Genomic DNA, 17,330 nt, shown 5'->3' with positions numbered 1-17,330 from the left:
ACATTAAAAGTATTGCATCTCCAAGTTTTCGTTTAATGTGCCTTACTGGACGCGAATTCAACTTGTTTTTTCATGCGCTTGTCTGTTAGGGCAACAAGTTTGTCACTTAACAGGGATTACCAGCTACCGTGCGCATGCGCCGATCGTGCAAGCAGCTTGTTTTTACGCCTTTACTTTATATTCTCTCTCTATTTTCTATAAATATTGTCGTTATATATTTAAATATAATGCACATAGTTTGAAGTCCTTTTTATTACTTCTAGTGTCTTGTTTAGCGACTTAAGCATATGTAACGAAACCAATTTTCCCCAGGGACCAATGAAGTATTTCAGATTTTTCAGATTTATTTTGAAAATTATCACCGGAAATACAGCGTCCCTTCAACTTGACATCGGAATGACTCCTAGCATGGAGCCAGTATCTTCCCAACCAGCGCCCAACTTGAAAAAGGATTTGAGCGTAAAATAAAATGGTGTTTAAAAGTTCCGTCTGCGGAACATACGCAGAGAGAGGATATATGATTTAGAGACATACAGGAAGACGTCGAAACGGAGGAGAGAGAAGGAGAGAGGGATTCTTTCTAAAGTCAACACAGCAACAAGGTAAGAAGAGAGGCGCCTGGCCAAAACTCTGACAACCGTGTTTTACTGTGTGATTTCTGCTTACAGAAGATAGAAGATATATATAGAAGAACAGATACGCTGCTTTACTTGTTCTCCTTATTGGCCTTTGTGCTTTATGTTTGCAACGCTGCAGCTTCAAACAACGAACTTTTGAGGTTGGGCAGGAAAAGCTCATTTTACTCTTCTGTTGGTGGAACTCAACGTCAGTTTGACGCTGTCTACATGATGTAGTCCTTCGAGAAGAATAACTTTATTGAAGGCTATTTTATTTCCCACAGGAAGTTGGTGTATGTGTGCGGTTTCCGTATGCTGTAATTTAAGCGACATTAGCTAACATACAATTGCAAGATACTCTCGTGTCACTAACAGGCAGTGGTGGAATGTAACTAAGTACTGTACTTAACTACAGATTCAGGGTACTTGTACTGAAGTGTTTCCATTTTATGCACCTTTCTACTTCAACTCCACTACTCCTCAGAGTCAAATATTCTACTTCTATAAATATAATGGACCAATACATTTGTCTGACAGCCTAAGTTACTAATTACTTTTTAAGTTACAACTTTTCATACCTTGTCTGTCTAGTGAAAACCATGTATTTCCAGATTTGGTGATTTTGAGTTTACATCTTTCTGAGAAACTGAATGATGGTCTTTTTATGGGCTGAGAAATCAAAAGTCTGAAACAGGGCTAGCCAGTCCTGAGCTCATAGCTCAAAGCTGACTTTTTAGACACATGTGGTTTTCACAGGACAGTCCCACTACAAACATACGATGATCCTACAGAATATGATGCATTGCTGTAGGTTACCCAACAGGCAGGCTGTGTGTTGACAAGAATCTGGTGATACCATACCCATCACGATAGAGGGGTTACAATTAAATATATATTGTGAAATTGTAAGCTAGGCAATATATTGCGATTCAATTTAAAAAAAAATAAATAATAATTTTAGGATAAGTGTCATAGTATAAAGAACACACCACCATATCCATACAATCTGAGGTAATTTTTTAAACTTTGCATTTGTATTCATCACAGTCTCTGTAACATCCAATATCATAGCCCTCAGTTTATGTAGTTCAACACTGCTATCTTGTGGTTGGGGATCTAACCAAAAATAAATAAATAAATAAAATATTTTACCCAACAATATATGAAGAGGTTAAAATGAACCCAACCATAAACATCTACAGCTGTAAAATTCAACATACACAATGCAGCAATGATATGAATCCATAAACATCAGATCTTAGAAATGAAATACTGCGCAGACATCAGTTTCGATGTTTACAAAGAAGAGGAAATATGCATTATTTTGCACAGTTTACCTTCAATCTCGTTTTGTTAAAAAAATGTTGTAAAAATGTCTTGTGTCACGAATTGTCGGGAGTGTATCCTTTCATCCCTATCATATATAAAATATAATTTTTCAAGTTTACAGATACAAGATACCTACAAAAATCATGATATACATCATACTTTTAAAATAGCACTAAAGCATACTGGAATCACTTTACCATAGTTTAAAAAAAAAAAAATATATATATATATATATTTGTTGCATCACAGATAGAAATCTCATCTCCCTGTTCTTTATTTTGGAATCTATACTGTTTCCACACATCAAGTTCAACTTTATTTTGTGGGGGATACAACGATCAAGTTGAGCCTTCAGCCATGGTGACAGGATTAGGATTTTGGAATGACTTGAAAGATGCAGGGTCCCTTTAGTCCCCGTGTTAATGAATGAGGAAATCAATATAGGACTGGACATACTTGTATGCTGGCCTGCTAGACAGCATTTTTAAGTCAAGCCCTGAGAGGATATTCACGATTATCACGATAATGAAAATTCACCACAATATATTTATGATATATTATATATATACAAGTGATAATGTTGTGTATAGTCCCATCCCTAGTAATGTCACCATCAATGATCCCTAAGTAGGTGTTTGTGTTCCTCTGTGTGACCAGCCATGCCCCACCTACAACAAAGATCTGTGAGAGAAGTACCATGACAATGACACGCAAGGGCCACTGTTCGGACTCAAACCCATAGCTGCTGCTAGACTTAGCCCTGATACAGATACAGATGATTGACATGATTCCAAATGAAGCATTTTTGTGAAGCAAAGTTAAGGCAACCTGCAAATTAAGTTTATTTTTAATTTGCACAACTTTTCTTGTGATAGGAAGTCAATAAGTTATACAATTTTAATATGGGAATTTAAAAATGCATGACGGTGCAAAGAAAACAGGGCAGAGCTATTTAACGTCCGTGTCATTTGTAAAGGTCGCCCTGTGATGTACACATCTTCAAATACGATGATGGAAAGGTTTAGGGGAAAAAGTTACAGATCAACAACGGTTGAGCAGAAGGAGCAACACATATAGATGAGAATATGAGAATTACAGGTAATTATATGGGCAAGTTAATTTACAAGCCTGCAAATATTTTATTTTGAAAATATGTTAGTGTGAGATGGAAATAAAGGAATATGTCCAGAAAAGGAAACAGAGATGCTCTTCTGCAGCAACATAAGCAGTGTGATATTTTAGGCCAATCACAGAATGTTCCACTGTGCTAGCTGTGTGAGTCCTGATGAGAGAGAGGCTGCAAATCCAGCTGTTTCCTTTTCTGTCTCTCTGTACAGTTTAGCTGCTTGGTCAGCATGGCCACACTTCCATTCAACTGTTGCTGCTCAAAATGTTACCAATTTTATTTAGATATAGTTCTTATGTAGTTGTTTATGTTTAGACAACATTTAATTTTGAACAGCTTTGGCCCTGTTTTTTACATGAAAAAAAGGTTTAGTAACAAACATGTTAACATTTCTTAAAGTATTGTAAAAAGTAGGGATGCACTGATTCAATATGGTGGATCAAAATTGCCGGAAACATATTGAGTGGATCGGCCATGATGTTGACATGTTGGTGATGTTTGTTTGTTTGTCAAACAAGGTGGGTTCAGGCAGTGAAACGAAAGGCGTCAAACGGAGAAGGAGGGGCGAGTTTGTAGCAAGTTAATTTGTAAGTAACTGTTAACATTATACATATATCATCATATATACAGTTCAATTCAATTCAATTTTATTTGTATAGCGCCAATTCATAACAGAAGTTATCTCAGGAACCTTTTCAAATAGAGCAGGTCTAGACCGAACTCTTTATAACATTAATTACAGAGACCCAACAGTACCACCATGAGCAAGGGTGGTCGTCTGTCTCGACCAGTTGGGGTGAGAGAGAGAGAGGCAGAGAGAGAGAGAGAGAGCGAGAGACAGACAGTTGTGGCCAAAGGTTTTGAGAATGACACAAATATTACATTTTCACAGGGTCTGCTGCTTCAGGGTTTTTAGGTGTTTTTGACAGATGTTTCTATGGTATACTGAAATATATCTCTGGGGAGTTTCCTGGCCATGGACCCAAAATCTTTGTTTTGTTCCCCGAGCCATTTAGTTATTACTTTTGCTTTATGGTAAGGTGCTCCATCATGCTGGAAAAGGCATTGTTCATCACCAAACTGTTCTTGGATGGTTGGGAGAAGTTGCTCTCGGAGGACGTTCTGGTACCATTTTTTATTCATGGCTGTGTTTTTAGGCAAGATTGTGAGAGAGCCCACTCCCTTGACTGGGAAGCAACCCCACACATGAATGGTCTCAGGATGCTTTACTGTTGGCATGAGACAGGACTGATGGTAGCGCTCACCTCGTCTTCTCCGAACAAGCTTTTTCCAGATGCCCGAAACAATCAGAAAGGGGATTCATCAGAGAAAATTACTTTACCCCAGTCCTCAGCAGTCCAATCCCTGTACCTTTTGCAGAATATCAGTCTGTCCCTGATGTTTTTTCTGGAGAGAAGTGGCTTCTTTGCTGCCCTTCTTGACACCAGGCCTTCCTCCAAAAGTCTTCGCCTCACTGTGCGTGCAGATGCACTCACACCTGCCTGCTGCCATTCCTGAGCAAGCTCTGCACTGGTGGTGGCCCGATCCCGCAGCTGAAACAACTTTAGGAGACGGTCCTGGCGCTTGCTGGACTTTCTTGGGCGCCCTGAAGCCTGTTTGGCAACAATTGAACCTCTCTCCTTGAAGTTCTTGATAATCCGATAGATGGTTGACTGACGTGCAATCTTACTAGCTGCTATAAACTTCCCTGTTAGGCCCTTTTTGTGCAATGCAATGATGACTACACGTGTTTCCTTGCAGGTAACCATGGTTAACAGAAGAGGAACAATGATGTCAAGCGCCATCCTCCTTTTAAAGTGTCCAGTCTGTTATTCTAACTCAGTCATGACAGATTGATCTCCAGCCTTGTCCTCATCAACTCCCACACCTGTTAACGGAGGAATCATTGAAATTATGTTAGCTGGTCCTTTAGTGGCAGGGCTGAAATGCAGTGGAAATGTTTTTTTGGGGATAAAGTTCATTTTCAAGGCAAAGAGGGACTTTGCAATTAATTGCAGTTGAGCTGATCACTTCTCAGTATATGCAAATTGTCATTATAAAAACTGAAGCAGCAGACTTTGTGAAAATTAATATTTGTGTCATTCTCAAAACTGACTCTCAAACACGACTGTACATCATCATATCAATAAGTCTGCAAGTTACAAGTTATTTTTTGGTGTTTTGAACAACAATGCTGGGTTGGAATAAATGGTAGTTGTTCATACACATACAGATTAATTACCGCTTTTTCTATTATCATTTAACAGGCGGCTGTTAAAATCTATATATTTAAATAACTAAAGTAATATCATAGATGTGTGACGACTAGCCGACTATTGGCTTTATTTAATGACCACTAGTTGACTAGGAAAATCTTTAGTCGGGGGCAGCCCTAGTGCCATGCCATTGTTCCAACGGCCCAAAAAAGCCTGTTATTCTGAAACGCCCTTTGCTCATGATGATCTTTTGCATGATCTTTTCCAAAACCTAACCAAATAGATTTCATGCATGAACCTAGCCCAACTACAATCACATTTTCATAATTGTTGCCAGACAACAAAGGTCACCTGACAATGACAACAAAGGTAATATCTTTTCTTTTCGTAAAAACAGGCTTTTGTTTTTTTTCGGATTAATGAGCTGTCACACAAATTCTTTTTTTCTGACTATTTGGGTGTCAGATTAATGGGTCGTTGGAACAATGAGCAGTTACCTATAAAATACTGTTACATTTTCTTCAGTCATGACAGAGCAAAGGCCAACAGAGAATATATTATTGGCTTTTTCCGTACTAGTGCTGATCCAATAACAGTCAATCAGTGAAATACTTGATACTTGGCTGTATTAGCAAAGTTGTCGACTCGCTAGTTTTTCATCTTTTTTTTATTTTTATATATGTATGTTTACAGGTGTACTGAAACTGGCGGCGCCAAATTCCACAAATACCAAATCTTGCATAAAACATAATGTTGCTTTACACAAGATTTCCTGTATTTAACAGTATGCATAATAACAATATGTATATATCCTTTCTGACCACAGACTCTAGCTGGTGTCGTACTGGGTAACACATCTGTGGTGGCTGTGGCTCAGAGGCAGAGCGGGTTGTCCACTTATTGGAAGTTTGTTGGTTCCATCCCGTCACATGTCAGAGTATCCTTGAGCAAGATACTGAACCCAAATTGCTCCCAAAGCTGTTCATCGGTGTGTGAACGTGTATGAATGTGTTAGTTTCTGTTCGATGGGCTTTGCCATCGCTGAGTGAATGTGTGTGAAAGGGTGAATGTGGCATGTAGTCTAAAAGTTCTTTGAGTGGTTGGAAGACTAGAAAGGCGCTATACAAGTACAGGTATTACATTTACTATTTACATCTTCAATCTGAGAAACAGTGAACTGGTGAAATGTGAGTGTGTGTGTGGTTGAGATTCAAGGAATATTGGGAATGTGAAAAATGGGTAGACCCAGTATGCTGAGAGAGAGGAACAAGTGCTGTGGTAAGGAACAAGTTCTGTGGTGAGGACGTGAGACTCTTCCTGTAGAGAATCCTCAGAACAATAAAACAGGGGCCGGCAGACAGAGAAGATGTTCTTCCTTTCTTGGAGGAGCAATAAAACACTGAAAACATGTTTGCTGTCAAACACTCCTTTTTTTGTAGCTTATCTCACATCTCCTCAAAATACTCACCACACTGAAAGCACACACACCCTGTTTTCTCCTGTCTTTCTCTTGTCTGTCTCAGTGCGTATTTCTTTTTGTCTCACACACAACAGTAAGCACTGGTATTTGTGGGCTAACCAGTGTGGATGTTTTACTGTTGAGTCATACTCATAGACACAGTCTTCTCAGGGCTCTGGGTATTTCCTTGTAGCTTCTTGTTATTGGGGGCTGTGATGTACAGCAGGATTTTTTTTTACATCACTGCACACTATCTGAGCTGAGCGTCTGCCTGTATGTGCCAGCAGGTTCATCTTTAATTCCCTAATTTAACCCCATTCAGACTGAAACAGGCCTCTTGTTGATGATGGTGACATTTCAGGCATACACTGATCAATTAAATCCATCATCATTCAATTATGTTTTCAGCAACAAATAAAAAAAACCCAACAAATTGAAAGAAACATTTTAAGGAGCTTCTGGCCGCTGCGTCATCCGGTGCAGCCGTTGCGGATACTTTTACTAGGAGTGAGAGATGCTCTGCTCCAAAAACACAATGTTGGAGAGAAGAATAAAAATATTTTCGGTTCATTATAAAACTACAGTGGGATAATTTAGACTGTGGTGTGTTGCCATAGCTTGGCAGCAGTAGCTCAGTTTGTAGGGAAAGACCACAATATGAAGTGTGGACTGGTAGCTGGAAAGGTGCCAGTTTCCCCTCTTGTGCACTGCCGAGGTGCCATTGAGCAAGGCAACCTAAACCCAAGAAACTGCTCATGGGCGCCGCTAACGTGGCAGCCCATCAATCCATCATCTCTCTCCCTGTTGCATGTCCACAAGTGCATGAAGTGTGTATTATCAGCTTCACTTACCTTTTTCCATTATGTAATTTTAAGGAAACTGAGACTTACCTGCTCCTCCTGGATTCTGCATCACTAGGGCGCTGATAGGTAGCCTTTAAGTAGGTGATTGACACGGCCTGTGGGTGAGTTATATGGCATAGAGCAACAGTTTTCCGACCACAGTGCTTTTTAGGAAATTAATTTAAACGGTGTGTATGATCCCTTTTTATAGATGTTTTGTTGGAAAAGTCAATCAGAGTGTATTGATAAATAAAGGATATTTCAGTTCAGTCTATTTTAGACTATATTTCCGTGCATGCTTTATGAAGAGTGTGTATCGGCTACTCCTCACTTAACTCCAGGTGGCTTCCATGAACTTTTATTAGCCACTTCAAGACAAATGGAGTGTACTGAAGGATTTACTGTTCAGCAAGATTATGTTCCAAGGCTGGATTTTTAACAATTTAACCTCAGTGTGATTTTGATTGAGGTTTTCATCCTTCTGGAGCAGAAGTTGGACGTTGTGGCTTTATTTAAGCTATCAATGGAAAAGTAGAACATTTTGTGGAGCATTCAGGGATTGGTCTGTTATTTGACAAATAATGGTTTTAGATTAGGTAGACCATATAGAGCTGTGCAGAAGTGATTCATTTAAGTCGAAGACACTGTTACACTGCTCTGTTAGGTTGTGATACTTGCCAATTGCTCTGCTAGGAGAGACACACTAAATAGCACTTCTCTGTGGTCACATTACAGTAATGTCACTTCACCCACGTATAAAAAGGAACTGGATTATTCATTTCAGTGTTTGCTGAGAGTGTTGTATGAGTGGTAAATGGACCTGTATTTATATAGAGCCTTTCTAGTCTTCCGACAAATCAAAGCTCTTTTACACTACATGTCGCATTCACTTATTCACACACATTCATACAGTGATGGCAAAGCCCATCACAAACAGAGACAAATACTCATTCATACACCAATGCACAGCATGAGGAGCAATTTGGAGTTCAGTATCTTGCACAACAACAGTTTAACATGCAGTGGGGATCAATTCCAAAGTCTGTTTAATTTTTTCTTTAGGCAAGAGGGCTTCAGCTTAGAAAGCGATGTAAGATAAAGATAAAATTAGGCAGTCAACACTGCATCTTATAAGAAACAACTGGGTTAAAACCTAGTATGTGGCTGGACCCTAACCCCCGTATGGTCAGTGGTAGTGAATTCCTGTTTAATAGTCATCTGCAATTGTGGTCCCAGTAATATTTCATATTAATATGTATTGAATGAGCATTACGTGACAAGGTTAAGTTACTTTTGAGTCAAAAACTGTTAGAAATGTAGTTCCAAGTACATTACTTTCCACTCATATCTTAAGATCTTTTGGTTTGAAAGAACACTTCTAATTAGGTCCAAATTGTTCAAAGCTCCCAAATACCAGAAGACTAAAACTGTTGGACCTATGAGGCTTCTTAGCTACACTGGAGATCCTGATGTAGCTGGCATGCACCTTCTCTAAAAGTAAATGGTAAATTGACTGTATTTGTATGGCACCTTTCTAGTCTTCTGACCACTCACAGCGCTCTTACACTACATGCCACATTCATCCATTCACCCGCCGATGATGCAGCATTACGAGCTATTTGGGGTTCAGTGGGGCTCATAGACACTTTGACATGCAAGAGCTCAGGAGCTTCATATTAGCATCATGAATCAAGTAAATACAAGTAAATTATTGCTGCTCCCATTTCCATTCAGCTTGATCTCCAACAAGCAGGAGCCATTCCCATTTTTGTCACAACAAAAAGTTCTTCAACCTACAAACTAAGTATTAAGTAATGTTCACAGTCTGCTCATTGTAAAGGATAAAAAAAAGGTAAAATTAGTATTGCAACAGATATTATTGCTGTAACACTGTTGATCCCCCATTTTCTACATTGTCAGTATATATAGGATTAATCAATCAGTCAAAAAGATGAATTGATTATTCATGATTATCTCAATCAATTTATTATTAAAGGCTCTACTTGTTGCACATTGGGGTGGCTGTGACTCAGTGGCAGAGCGGGTTGTCCACTAATCGGAAGGTTGTTGGTTTGATCCCCAGCTCCTCCTGCCACATGTCGAAGTACCCTTGAGCAGGATACTGAACCCCAAATTGCTCCCGATGCTGTGCATCACCAAAGGGCGAATGTAAATGTAAAAGCCATTTACCATGTCCTCTTTTCCCTCTGAGAATGAGAATGATGAGGAAAGCAAGTCCAGTGTTGTCCTTTTGCTTCGATTAAGTCGGTAATCATTTTTCACTCACAGTCTAATGATTTATGTAATTGAGAGGAAAAGATGACATCTCACGTCTTCACATCTTAAGGGCAGGTTTTTTTTTTTTTTTTTTTTAAAGGCCTCCACGCTAGCAATAGCTAGTTTAAAAGAATGGGACGGGATGGATGGACAACTCGAAAAGCATAATGTCCCCTATGCTTTTCGAGTTGTCCGTCCATTTCTCCGTTTCTGCCGGTCCAAATTAAAATGCAACCAACTGTAACCAGGGCCAGTAGCGTTTCCAAGCGTCTCCATTTTCGAGCCCTAAAACACTGGAGTAGTGTAGAGGTGCAAATATAGCAAAAGTGTAGTAGTGTGGATGTAGCCCTAAATTACTTGTCAGCAATGAGGAAACTGCCAGTACAGAGTGTGTTTTCCTTCACATGTGATGTGTGTTAGATTTCACACTTATCAGGCTGACTGGGGGGGACCAGTTTGTGAGTGAATGCTAAATGGGCTGCACTTATATAGCTTATTTTCATAATTTTCCAACTACTCAAAGTGCTTTACACTACATGTCACATTCACCCATTTACATTACATACAGCTGCCCCTGATTAAATAGTGAATAAAGACTGCAGCTTTACCAAAGTAAATCCCCTGAGTGTGTGTTGTTTCCCAACAGCTGGAAAAGTGACTGCCTTGTGCATGTAGGGGAGGGTGTATTTCCTATTGCATATTAATACATTTTGTTGAGAATAAGGAGTTAGTTTGAAAGAGGCCAACACTTCCACTTGTGCTCCATGACGTTAACATGGTATGTAAATACTTCAACAAAAGATCTTTTCTCATGATGACTCACCAAGTTAGTGCTTTTGGAAGTTTTCTATCTGAGAAATCTTTGTTAAGCAGAAGAGGTTGCCCCGTCAGCAGCTATCTTTAATCACAGTGATAATTACTTGGCCTCACAGGACTGCTGGGAGATCTACTACATGGATGCCACTAATCACATCCCTGTGGAATTTAGTGTGTGTGCCTGTGTGTGTAATTATGTTTGCAACAGTAAATGCCTGGCATATCAATGTATCTACTATAAACACTCTTTCTGTCAGAATAAAGGCGATTGTGATTGAGTGGCAGCTAAAGCCTGACGTTGGAGGTCACATGTGAGCATGACTGTCTGGAGCAGTGGCTCCCACGCTTTTATTACAATAATCCCTGAAAATACACACCCTATTTCCTGGCAACTGAACATGTAAAAGGCAAACACACATTGTGTACCACACCTCAGAGCTGAAAGAAACAGTACACTCAAATAGGAAACAAATCTTGGGTGCAGTCTTTAAGTTGGTGAAAACTCTGGTTGAGCTTGTAAGTGATCACACAGAAATCATCCTACATTGGAAACTGTTCCTACAACAGCAAACCAGAGCTTAACTTTTGTGTTTCTGTTAGTGTTTTAAATGTAAATGAAAAATTCCCATCACATTTTTGCTTATTTGCTGAACCAACAGTCCAAAAAAGCAATAGAGATATTCCACTGACAATCATATAAAACAGGAAAACAGGAAATTCTGAAATTTGAGAGGTTGGAACCAGCAAATGTTTGGCTTTAAAAATTATTAATTGATTATCAAAATAATTAGTGGTTATTTATCTGTAGATCAACTGAATGAAAGAATTTATCCAGCAATTGTTTTCTCCTATTATTTGTATTGATCTCAATTGCATACTTTACCTTTAACAAGTTAGCCAACAAAGACTGGAAGGCATACAGAATATGCTATTCATGTTTTCCTATCATTTGTATATTTGGTGTCACACCTATGTACATGGAAATTGATAGTCTGCTTTGTAAACCCGATTGGGCATCTATTAATGCAAAAGATATATCTGCTGGGTAGTCTAACGTTAGTTGTAGACCACAGTTGGAGCCGTGCCAGGAGTACAAGGAGTAAAAATCTAAAGTGTATGCTGTTAGGCATGAGGTCTCTTTTTTATTTTTGGGTTAAGGCAAGGATTAGGTTAATGAAGAACTTGGTTGGTTATGGTTTTGTTATCTTATCCAAAAAGTGAGGCAACGAGAAGGCACATCAGGCACACAACATGCTTTTTAGGGAGTCCCATTAAGAGACCTCATTCACAGCAGACATTTTGGCTCGTCATAGCAAGAATATCACAAGTGAAAGGAATTATATTCATAATGTCTTGGTATAATGCAGTCCAGCACTTAGCAATGTGATAAGTTACACCCCTGTGTCACCGGTCTGTTCTTAAAACTGATGTGGGGCTCCAGTGAGAAGGACAGAGAGAGAGATTATGTCTCCTTTGTCTGCCAACAAACCTATTCTGACAGTCCTGAAATAATAAAGGTTGACAATGGCTGAGACCGTTACAGAAAGATATTCAGAGAGAAGCGTTTGGACTGATTTTCTTTCTTATACATGTCCAATAGAAGGTTCATGTTCATTTATTATTCTACACCACAGCTGTGCGGCTGTGACGCAGAGGCAGAGCGAGTTGTCCCCTAATCGGAAGGTTGTTGGTTCGATCCCCGGCTCTCTGCCACATGTCGAAGTATCTTTGAGCAAGATACTGAACCCCGAATTGCTCCCGATGCCATGCATCGGTGTGTGAATGTGTATGAATGAGTTAGTTTCTGTTTGATGGGCTTTGCCATCACTGAGTGAATGTGTGTGAAAGGGTGAATGTGCCAAGTAGTGTAAAAGCGTTTTGAGTGGTCGGAAGACTAGAAAGGTGCTATACTAGCACAGGTCCCTTTACCATTTACCATTTATGCTACATACAAAACAATTATTTATGGTGGAGTGTGGAGGATGAATTGAGGAGTCTGTACAACCTGAGGAAAGAAGCTCCTCTGTAGTCTGGGGATATGGCAGCATATACTTTATCGCTTGCCAGATGGCAGCAGGCTAAATTCTTGTTATTGATGAATAATTATTTAGTAATCAGGCTTGTTAGCATGCCTCTTGAGTGTTAAATCACCATATTAAAGTACGATTTTAAAGACGCTACCATGAACTGCATAAATGGTCCTGCTCACAATCAGTAAAGATCTATTGACATATGTCTTGCATCACATGTTGCTGATAAACTGTGCTTTCCAGAATCTTTCCAGAAAACATTTTTTTTGTGCTTTCTGGTGTATGGCCTCACATAGACTCCTACAATCCTCCATTTATTACACCTCTACCTGAACTCCACCCATGGACTCCACATGCTGTCTCCCTGCTATGTTCTGCAGCCGTGTCAGAAGAGATAAGCGTCTGCACAGAACAAAGAACAAAGGACCACGTTTTCTTGCCTTGCCACTGGCCACTGCTTTCCATTGTCTGCCTTTGCCTCTGATACACACACATACACCACCAGAGACACCCACATACATACGTATATCGTCTCACCACTAGTTAAGACTGGGGGGCCCAAGCACCAAGGGTGCCAGGGTTTAATGGCCCCTGACTCCGACCTTGGTGTGAGGACCCTTTGTAATAACTATTTAGGACCCAAGCACCGAGCTGTGCTTTGTTCTTGCCAGAATATTGTCTGAAGTCATTCTCTGCCAACAAAATCCAAGTATTTACGGTCAAGATGGCTGCTGCTATGCACACATAGCCTGGCAGGTGCTGCATGTTTTTTTTTTTACTAAACTTTTATTACAAAGCTGGATCACAATACTGTATGTCACTGCTTTTTTTGCCATCAGTACAATGTTACTTTCTATATATATGTATTTTATTCTTGCCTCTGGTCTTTTGATGCTACTGTTAGTGAAGAAATGTACTTCCTCTTTTACAAGGAACAACAAAAAAAACAATAAAAACAACATGGATACAGAAAATGTATGTACAGCTAAAGACTGACCCAGCCCCAAGTCTCAAAGCGGTTTGGAGGCTCATTTGTACCATCTGCCATCAGACTCCACAACGCCACAGCTCCCTGTTCCTCCAACCCCAGCAGATAAAGACTGGTTTAGAATTCCTACCTACAACGCACAAACCTTTTGCACTATTTATATTTCATTTCATCTTAAGTAATTTAGTAGTTTTAGTTTAGTTTTAGTCAAGTTTAATTTTCTGCTCATATTTTGGACTCCATGTCCTACTTTAACAACAAATAGTGTGTATACTTCAATTTATAGTTTTTATATCTTCTAATATTAATAATATTAGCAATATTTTTACTGTGATATTCTTTGTTTTCAGTTTTTGCGCTGCTTTGTCCTATTGCTCCTGTGTCAAAATGAATTTCTCCTTAGGGGATAAATAAAGGAATTATCTATCTATCTATCTATCTAGCTATCTATCTATCGTCTTTGACAGTGAATGTTTTAGGAGTCACTACTATATGCAGTTTCAGTGCAGGCTGAAGTCTTTCCTGTAATCAGCCCTGTGACCGTGCTGGTAGTGGCTTGTTGTGATAAGGTCCGAGCCTGCTGCCACTTCATGTGTGCAGCCAGTGGAAGTGAGTGACACTGCAGCTCTGTGTGCAGCAGAGTAGAACGGCTGCTGTGCACCACAGCTGAAAGCAGGAGGTTTGTTTGGACTAGCAGCTGCTGCGCCTTTCTGTCTCCCTGCTTCTCCCTCTGCTCTTTCCTTCCATGCTGTATCTTTCTCCCTTTCTCTGTCTGTCTCCTTCCCCTTCTCCATCTCATTCCTTCCATACCAGACATAACTTCTGGCCAGCTGAGTTAGTCTCCAGCCTCTCGCTGTACTCTCCTGTAAAAGAACAGCCAGAGTCAGCATTCAGTTGTATAACACATAATTACAACAAGTTGTGGAAACATAGCCCCCTCTCTGCTCCTCTCACCACAACCGTGTGTGTGTGTGTGTGTGTGTGTGTGTGTGTGTGTGTGTGTGTGTGTGTGTGTGTGTGTGTGTGTGTGTGTGTGTGTGTGTGTGTGTGTGTGTGTGTGTGTGTGTGTGTGTGTGTGTGTGCCTGCCTGCCTGCCTGCCTGCCTGCCTGCCTGCCTGCCTGCCTGCCTGCCTGCCTGTCTGCCTGCCTGCCTGCCTGCCGCCTGCCTGCCGCCGCCTGCATTTTTCTGTGCACAACTGTGGCTTAGCAGCCTTTGTGTATTAATTTGTGTATTGTCCGTTTGTGTGTGTATGTCTGACTCAGAGTCTCTGTTCTGTACGGTATCTTACAAACCATTACAAACAAAACTAGTTCTAAAAACTTGGTGTTAAAAACTCTGATGGCCTGATGAATTAATCTTTGTGGACACACAAAGACTATGCAGTTGTCATTTTGTTAGTATTACAAAGCCGTCGCTAGAACCACTTTCACCGGTGCAGACAAATGTTGGCTGCAGCTCATTTTAGCTGTTGTTCATACTGTTGATTTCCTGTGTAACTTGATGACAGTAGAAAGAGAAACGTGGCTGTGTTGGGTTTGTTTGCTCTCAGCATTCTGTACCCTACCAGCAATGGTTTATAAGGTAGAAGAAGCATCACTCTGTAACACTGTTATGCCGTTTTGTTGTAGTTCTGACAACACTCCAACAGAGTGAGACATCTTCTCTCTTCTCTTCTGAGGTTGCCCAAAAAAACTGTTTTTTTTATTGGCAGCTAGTCAGTGCTGTGGATATTGATTGTTTGGGTCAATAATACCTACTTTTGGCTCCTTATGCATACAGATGTTGCCATACTTCAGTGAATGAGAATGCATATATAGAAGTGTAAGTCAAAGTGTAAAGTTGTAAAGCTGAGCTGCTGATGTCAGCAAGAACTCTTTTGTACTAACTGTAAATTAAATGTTATGCGTTGTCCTGTTCTTGTGTTTGCATTCAACTTTCCAAGGCAGAACTCCTGAGAATGAGTGAATGGTTGATATCAGCTGATGGTAAATTCCAACTCGTGTGAACGGTCTCCTCTCTAATGCTCCAACTCCTCAGGTCATGTCTCTAATCTCAAGCTGCTGTCTCTCAGCACAGGCAATGGACACTGCCTTCTGAAGTGGCCTGCCTGTTATCATGACACACTGACTGCCCTGGAGTCTGTTTAGCTTCAACATGCAGATAATAGGAGTTACACTGGCGCACACACACACACACACACACACACACACACACACACACACACACACACATACAGAGTTAAGGTGGTCTGGCCTGTAGTGTCCTTGTGTGGTAATGATTCCAGCAGCATCCTGCAATGGGGCAAAGTTTAGTTGGTTTAAGTTGGTTCTGGGGTCATGCCTTTTATGATGGAACAGTTGACACAGTGCTAATGACCTATTTTGGTATTGGTTGCCATCAGACGGGGGGGCGGGGGGGCGATGGTGAGGTAGGCCTGCTTCGTTGTACGAAGAAGCCCACAATTTTTGGTTGCGTTTTTCTGTCCATTTGGCTGTGTACAATGCGAGAGAAAATCATGTGCAATCATCAAACGTATAGCTATAAGACAACCCCGTGTAAACGCAACTAGCCTTGATAAGAAAACATTACGCCTATCATAATAATTTCAGATACTTCGAGCAAACTGTTTACAGGTTATTGAAGTATTTATAGAATTTAGATAATTTAGAATAATTATCTTACCTTGATGCGACAGGCTATCCAAATGCCAGATGAACGTCTTCATCCAAAAATGTTTTCTTTTTACCTGGATAAAGAATGTTGTAGAATGTTTGGCGAAGGATGATTGATAGCCCGATGACAACCACCAGATGCCACTGTTTTGACGCATCACACGATTCAGAGGCATATCACATATTTAAAGATTATAAAAACTAATTTCCGATTCATGGCACGTGTTTCATTATTTTTTGAATGTGTTCTGCGGAGAAGGGAGACTGGCATTGGTCACGGTTTAGAATGAAAGGGAGAAAACAGGATAGAGTAAGACGGCGGATATCGCTCATATACACATATACACTCTGCCTTTTTTTTTTTTTTTTTTTGACTACGTAGTTAAGGCGGCAGGCGTGTGTTGCTAAGGCGGCCGCCTTAGTTGCAAAGTGCTGCAGGAAACCCTGTGTGTCGATGGAGATACTTTAGAATGAATGTCACTGAAGTTAGGTTAAAGGTTTTAGATTGCAGCCCAACTACAGTGGCCCCAAAATGCACATAAAGCGCATCTAGAGGCAGTTTTTGGTTTGCCCCTTCTGTGCTACTGTAGATGGTAGGTACATGGTGGTTCAATATGGTGGCCTCCATGGAAGGTGACCCGTATCTATATCTATTATAGATATAAAAGGCTCTCTCTAAGGTAACAAAAACATAACGATTCCTTTATTGAGGTGGTTATACACTAATAAAAACATACCTATGCACATTATTTCATTTGTGACATTATATCCTTCTAAATGTTACACACTGGAACTTTAAATAAAAACTACTAATAACACATTTTCTATATTTTCTAAATACAGTATAAACAATATAAAAAGTACACAGGTATAGGTTGTTCTGTGGTAAACCTTTGACTATACTGTGCTATCCGGTAGAGCCCATCAGCACACAGTGAAGGGGAGAAGAAAAAGAAG

General features: G+C 40.1%; 1 protein-coding gene across 5 annotated transcripts in view; it reads left to right on the top strand.

Annotated features, from left to right (window-relative positions):
* Positions 1-375: 375 nt before the first annotated feature.
* akap13 (A-kinase anchoring protein 13) overlaps positions 376-17,330 on the top strand; it is a 137,239-nt gene continuing 120,284 nt past the window's right edge. For 4 of the 5 annotated variants that reach the window (XM_051383118.1, XM_051383117.1, XM_051383116.1 and 1 more), the window contains exon 1: positions 376-602. The gene's annotated coding sequence lies outside the window, so the exon portion shown is untranslated. Of the gene's footprint in view, positions 603-3,590; positions 3,660-17,330 lie in introns of all 5 variants that reach the window. The other variant, XM_051383115.1, reaches the window with a different exon arrangement.

This window comes from Dicentrarchus labrax, unplaced genomic scaffold (genome assembly GCF_905237075.1).
Source record: "Dicentrarchus labrax unplaced genomic scaffold, dlabrax2021, whole genome shotgun sequence".
NCBI classification, from domain to species: Eukaryota; Metazoa; Chordata; class Actinopteri; family Moronidae; genus Dicentrarchus; species Dicentrarchus labrax.
This window is presented reverse-complemented; position numbering and strand designations above follow the sequence as displayed.